This window comes from Triticum dicoccoides, chromosome 3A (assembly GCF_002162155.2).
Source record: "Triticum dicoccoides isolate Atlit2015 ecotype Zavitan chromosome 3A, WEW_v2.0, whole genome shotgun sequence".
Lineage (NCBI taxonomy): Eukaryota > Viridiplantae > Streptophyta > Magnoliopsida > Poales > Poaceae > Triticum > Triticum dicoccoides.
In genome coordinates this window covers 465,749,159-465,756,508 of record NC_041384.1, presented here as the reverse complement: position 1 = coordinate 465,756,508, position 7,350 = coordinate 465,749,159, and the positions used below count along the sequence as shown (strand labels likewise).

Here is a 7,350-nt window from a genome sequence, read left to right as displayed (position 1 = left end):
ACAAATCTTACTCTTGAGAAGCCTAAAACTACGATTATTTTGGAATGGAGGGGGTACATTTGAATATACATTGTACACAAGTATATATAAAAAATATGCAACTTACCTCAGTTCATGCATGGTTTCAGATATAATCTCCTTGGTTGCAAAAAAAATAGTTAGACATGCGTATGAATATATAGCATATTCAAACGCACAACGAAGATTGATGCCCCCTTTTAGATCTGATTTACAAATGCCATTATCTCGGGTTCAAATAGATGAATGCACTTCCTATGAATTCGAATCTTCGAAACCCCCTTTATGTTGAATTCAAGATGTATTCTATTTCATAACTAACAATTTGGAATGTATCCATGTAAGTGACAAATGTATAAAGTGCTTCACACTAACAACATGAGTGCACTAATTAATGTTTATATATGAATTGCAAAAGCAATGCATTGCCTGTATTTCAAACCGCTCTCAATCTATGGATCTATAATATGAAATAAACACATGCAGATGTTAGAATTTAATAGAGTGTGGGTGTCTGATAGACCAATTTTCGTTCATACGCAAATTGCAAAATTCATGATCTCATCCAAAAATAATAATGCCATTTATATTTTAATTTAATGCATGTAATCGCCTTTTACACGTAGATGCACTATGCCTCGGCCCGTTCTCACAAACGTGTTATATATCTCTTTATCTAACGCATAGGTGCACACACTTTATATACATTGGCATTTCTCTTTCACACATGCTCACATCTCTCCCGGGGTGTCTCACGCACTCTCTCTCTCTCTCTCTCTCTCTCTCTCTCTCTTTCTGACTACTATGTACCACTCTTTTCACTAATCTCAGTTGAAAAACACTATTTCTCTCACATGCATATATACACATGCACGGTCTCTAATAGCCCTCTATACACACATATATGTGCCTACATGTCTCTCGCACGCACATTATTTTTAGGCCTCTCTCGCACACAATGCCCCCCCCCCAGACACACCTCTCTCTTAGTAGTTGGCAGATATGATTCCATCAGATCATTCGGTAGGATATCCCTGACTGTTAGGCTGGATGGTAATACGAGGCAAAGTTTTACCCAAGTTCGGACCCTTGCAGTTGAGGAAAAAGCCTATTGTTGGTACTATATTAGTGATAGGGGTGTGTACAAAGTACACATGAATACCAGGCATTGTGCGTGTGTGTATACTATCGACGAACTAGCCCCATGCTTCTATAACATACTCGGGGCCTAGGGTTACAAATCTATATCTATATCTATACCTATACCTACCTATACTAATTACAGACTCCCAAGTAATTACCACGTTAATCAGAAATTAGGAGCCGTCTATCTTGTGGGGCTGAGTTATAACGGTTTAGATTAGCTAACAAAAGAAAAAACAATAGATGATAGAATAATCAGATTCTAATCTCAATATGAAAAGTATTCTACCGTCCCTTCCTTTTTTCCCTCTCCCCACGATGGAAAGTATTCCACCCGTCCATCTCTTTCCCCCATGGAAAACCAAATATCTTGCCCACGGTCCCTTCCTCTCCAATCTTTCTCTCTCAAATCTCTCTACCCTAGAAACCAAACTAATACAGAGCAAGCGCGGCGATGGATCTAAAAAGCATATGGGGCCATGGATCTAGCGTTCCTGATCTAGATCAGGTTCGTTCCTCAATCTATTTTGCATTTTTTTGCTGATTTGTCATCCAGAATATTAATTTGGATTTAGATTTAATAATTTTGCATCTCTATTTTGATCAGGTTGTCCTCGAATTCACCCTAATCACGATTTGGATCAAATCCTCAATCTTTTGAAGTACAATTTCTGGATCAGGTTCGTTCCTCAATCTATTTTGCAATTTTTTTTGCTGATTTGTCATCCAAAATATTAATTTGGATTCAGATTTAATTGTTTTGCATCTCTATTTTGATCAAGTTGTCCTCGAATTCATCCTAATCACGATTTGGATCAAACCCTCAATCTTTTGAAGTACAATTTCTGTATGCCTTATGGAGATCGGACCGGAGCACAACTATGCCCATCAGGTGTACTTATAATTAATATATCTCTTGACTATATACGACTACCTCGGTATTCACAAGTCGTCTAACGCCCTAGCCTGGTTTCCCGGCCACATCTCTCATGGGAGTATAGGCAGCCCTTGCACAAGAGATGCCGGAGAAGCGGGAGTAACCCCATCGCATGTAGCTCAGTATGCGTGGCATCCAAGAAGCTGCTTCGATCGCAGACTACATGCTCAGGTCCATGGATGCATGCATAAAAGCAAGCTAGGACGTAAGACAGGTTAGTATTCATTGGGGCATCATATGCCGTGATAAACTGGTCAATGCAAGTTAGCAAACCGTCTGAGGAAAAATAGACAACTGATGGGATCTCAAAGATTGAAGATACCGTGATTCAGATTGAGCGAGTACATCAAAAGGAATTAAATGAGTACAAATACCGTGATTCCTAATATTTACAACTCTTGGAATACACAGGATAGAAAATTTTAATTTTAGACTACGGGGTGAGAAGGTCAACAATATTAATGTGGATTCTTTTTGTCGTGTTGTCATAGTAACATCAACAACTGTCTGATATTTGATTTTTGTGTATTTCATATTAAAAGGATGTAAGTATTGTTATATGCGTATATTTATTTTATAGGAAAGTTAATATCAGGTGCATACAGAGTAGTTGATGTTATCTATAGGTGCATACAGAGTAGTCGTTGTCATCTGTAGGTGCAAACAGAGTTTATGTGGATTTGAATATCATCAGCTAATCGTGTCCCTTTACTTCTACTATGAAGATGGGGTGAAACATAAATTGATTTGCAAACAGGGGAAAGAGAGACCAAAGTAAAAATTTCACAGCTCCTATGGAGATGAGGTGCTAATTTGCTGTATGAAAAAGCATAGTCTGGAGGAATACCAATTGTAGCACTAAATTATTATATGCACTGAACACCGAGCAGAACTCTATTGAAGAATGAAGATGCATGCTCTTAGCTTATTTCCTTGGAATAATGATGTACGATGCTTCCATTTGATTTTGATTTGGTGTAAACATATAGATACAAATCAATACGTTAATAGCAAATCCATATGCCATGGAATAGAATTTATGTTTGTAGATGATCTATGTTAGGAGCTCCTTCTAATTAAAAAGTTGTTGAGTAAAGCCAACAGATGAGTAACTCCTAGATTATAATTTTTTTATTCCAGGTTAAATCTAACAAGAGACATCACCAACCAAAAACCTAACAACTCATCAACTTAGTTATAATGCTATCCTAACTGTTAAGAGACATAATAACTAAAGAAGATACAAATTCTCATTGGGATGAGCTCTACAAACAGCTGGTACATGACAATGTATGTGTGCTGGAATGAGAAACTCACACACTGCGAAAGGTACGGCCTCTGATGCTATGGACTCTGATGTTATAGAAGCTATGATTTGTGATGCTAATCTTGCATGTTCAGACCTGCTACGATCAAATTTGCTCAAATTATTCCGTGGTGTATTAAATAACATGCCCTTTTGTAGTTTGTTTTGCTGACATATATAAAATTTCATTTGGGCCATTCGTTACAGTACTTCAATTATGTGTTCTTGAGCGGCGATTAATACATTAATACCGAGGGAGTCCTCTATCCAGTGATTTTGTCGTACGTAATATTATCTTACACAAGTTACTATCAATTGTATAATTTGATCAGTGTTGTATTCAGTTAGAAAGGAATTTTGTTTCAGTGACTACCCTTCCAAATTTTGTACCAATAATAGTTGTCTTTTGTAAAGATATTTCTCTAAATATTTTACTTCATGATCAGTGGTCTAGCTGGCACAATTCTCTAATATATTATATAAATCATTTTAACTTTTCAAAGTGACCGGATTCTATATAGATTGTTGGTTATTGTGTGCTATAGTTGTTTTAGTAGTGCTCGCACTCATTAATGGATGATTTTTTTAGAGACCTCTCCTTCAATACTTTTTTAATATGGTGATGAAATTCCGAAGAACAATTCTTATGCCCATGGTATGACCTGGTAATTTCCTTAGTAAGGAGATTCTCCTTATCAGTAGTGAAATCTTAGGTTGTCTCTAAACCAGAAAGAAGAAACACATGATGGTGCTGCATAGGACCTCTCAGCTTTCCTTTTTGGGAAAATTTATTAGGTGGCACATGTATCAAACTTATAAGACATAAGTAATATTTGTCTGCTTCTTTTTGTACCTGATTCAGAATTACGAACGCATTAAATAAATTGTATTTTTTGGACATGGAATATCTCAACTAAGAGCCTTTCACAAAATATGCAGGGCACTGAGTAATGAGTAATGCAAGCTTGGGTCTTGGTAGTGGGATAAATGGAAAATCATATCGATTAATAACTAAATACAAAACTAAATGTAAGTTTCTATGATTTCCAAGTTTGCAATCTCTTCCTGATTTTTAGTCGTATAAGCTCACAAAAAGGATGCACATAGAGTCCAATAGTTCAGTCATCTGTCTACACACATGCCTTATATTTTATGCAAAAAACAAGAATAAGAAAATAATTGAGGTGAATGCGCCAAAAGAAATGAGATGTCATATTTTTTTGGCTTATTACTACCTCACCTTATAGAAAAGTTAAAAATTTATAGTAACTTTAGTGTCCATTCTTTTTACAATCAAGTGGCCACAAAATGTTTGTTCCTCTATTTGGTTCTTACATTTCATGTTTCATGTTACATTTTTCTGTAGCAATACTTTTTTGTTATATTTTTGGATTATTTGCCTATCTAAATAAGTTAGGTAACACAATATACAATTTAAGACTCTTTGTGGTACAGTGTATTCATCTATGAACCATTGAAAAGTCTAATTGTTCATTAATTTTTTTATCCTATTTTGGGAAGAGATAAAAATGCCTTTTGTGTGTTTTCTTTCAATACTATAATTGTGATTTGATGTACCTCTGAATTTGGATCATTTTTCTTAGTATTTAGTATGACAAAATTTACATTCTTCTTAAGTAAACCGAAATTTGCATGTTTCCTTTCGATTGGTTCAAGAGACTGATATAATAATTTAGTTTATATATCTAAATATTGTGTATCTAATAAATGATTTTAGTACCTTTATCTTTAGGTGTTGTACAAAATGCTAGGACTTGCAAATAGATGGGTTGACGACTATCATCTATGATGCTTATGTTCTTCTGATTGATCTATCTGGTAACAGTTGCAGGTTGGCCGGCGAGCGCTGGCACCAACCAGAGGATGCATTGGCGCACAGAGAAGTGCCAGTTCATGCCGATGAGCGATGATTGTCAATGGAGATTACATGTGGCTGCGGAAGCATAAAAAGCATGGTGATAAGAAAGGATTGATCAGGGTAAAGTACTAGCATTGAAGTTTTTGTATTGGCTCTTAATTTATTTGCCTTTTAGTAGATATATCCTTGATTCTTGAAGAGAATTTTGTGCAGTTTGTATTGTCTGACGCATTTGTGCAAGAACCAAGTAATTGCTACAGTGCCAGTTAGGTTGCTCTGGGAGGACTTCTTTCTGCCATATAAGGATTAAAGCACCTTGATTGATTCATGGAGGACGCACCAAACAAGGATTATTTACTACTGGATCTACCGGCCAGAAAAACAGAGCACACGCCCGTGATTGCCCAAGTCCGGAAGGGACAAGGCCACTATGTAATATATATCCCAGTTAGCTCCAACACTTAAGTTCCTGTGCCTCCTGATGTTATTCACTAACTAGACTTAGGAATGTGAGAAACGTCATTTTGTAATATGCCTTGCTGGAGCAAGATTGAATTGCTGGACCAAGGTCTACATCTATATTCCCTTATGTTTTTCACTTACGTCCTTTTTTTCCACCCATTTTTATGGCATTCCGAGCAAAAGAAAAAAACGAGGGTGCTTTTAAATTACAAGCAAGAAAAATGTATTGACAGTATCCGTGGCTTATTTCTTCTTTGCTACCCAGATTTTGCTGCATCCAACATGACAACCCCAAAACATGATCAATGCATGCTAAACCAAATATACAAAGCCGCTGCTTGCAAGACATGATGTATACAAACACGTTGATTTATCAGTCTATTTTTGTTTGTGGGTGTAATTATGGTTTTGTTGTTGTACTCGACAACTATGTTATTCTCACATGTCTGCCTTCATGTTGTTAATTAAGATTTCATCCATTCTTAATTACTTTCATGGCCCTTATCAACAACATTTTCCTAAAACTACAAACCGAATCCATATATCTTGCCTCTCACAACCTTTCCTTTCACGTACATTGTTGTCATAGAAAAACAGTTCTGAAATAAATAGTTTGGTTCCTCCAAATTTTGTAGCTCATAAAACTGTAATGTGGAGAGTAAGTCAATAGAAATCATTACTGAAAGCATCATGGTAGGCATGGGTGCATGAACACTTTAATTGGTAAGTTGGAAATTCTATATGTCATATGTAATCTCTACATGCTTACCTTGCAATAGTGCCACTATCAGCTTTAAAGCGACACATTACATCTAATGATTTTTACCAGCCTCTTCTCTTATCTACCAACATTTCTCAATGATATACATCCCCCAAAAATATATTATTTTATATTTACAATCCAAAATTCATGATGTATTTAAATTCAAAATAACTTTGCAAATGAATATTTAATTATAATAATATAAACTTTATTGTGCTTAAGTGTAACCTAGAGTGGATAGCCCGTGCATCTGCACGGGTTGACGAGTAGTCATATATAGTCGGCTTATCACCAGTGGGGATAAAGTCCTCCACGACTCTGGTAGCTTCGTGTTGTACGCCGAATCCTCCACATGGGTCTTCGTATAATGTGTCTTGGTCCAACCTATGTGGCGCAGGATGGAACCGACCCATGAGTCCTCATGTTGACCCACCACAACTAGAAATGATGTGCCCATCCCAACTAGAAATGATGTGCCCACCACACCACACACGCAATCAGCCACTAAGAAAATAAGCATATACAATAGTACAATGTTATACATGAAAGTTAATTGCATGGTGCATCCAAAAATATTTGTTCTGCATTGTGAATGTTTATATTTTCTCCTAAAATATTAGTCACGGGAAAGAGAAACAAAGGGCATATCTCTCCTTGTCTCCACCGGACACCCCCTATTTCTACACCACTTTCACGTATGCACACAAACTATCTCTCGGCCCTCTGAAAGTATGCATCCCCATGACACATTCACGCGTGACGGTCACTGTATTTCAAGAGAAAGCACTATACGGTCGGTGGACTTTAGAATATGCTCATTACGGTCATCGTATATATTCTCG

General features: G+C 36.5%; 1 long non-coding RNA gene across 9 annotated transcripts; it reads left to right on the top strand.

The window, feature by feature from the left end:
* The first annotated feature begins 1,464 nt into the window (after positions 1 to 1,464).
* On the top strand, positions 1,465 to 5,881 carry LOC119268584. 9 transcript variants are annotated; one of them, XR_005133232.1, is made up of 9 exons: positions 1,465 to 1,669; positions 1,769 to 1,841; positions 1,944 to 2,053; positions 2,163 to 2,312; positions 3,239 to 3,427; positions 3,996 to 4,059; positions 4,344 to 4,433; positions 5,251 to 5,403; positions 5,497 to 5,881. It is a non-coding gene; the product is annotated as an uncharacterized LOC119268584 (long non-coding RNA). The 9 variants fall into 9 exon arrangements; XR_005133229.1 differs by having other exon boundaries at positions 3,239 to 3,685; XR_005133234.1 differs by lacking the exon at positions 3,239 to 3,427.
* Positions 5,882 to 7,350: the final 1,469 nt, after the last annotated feature.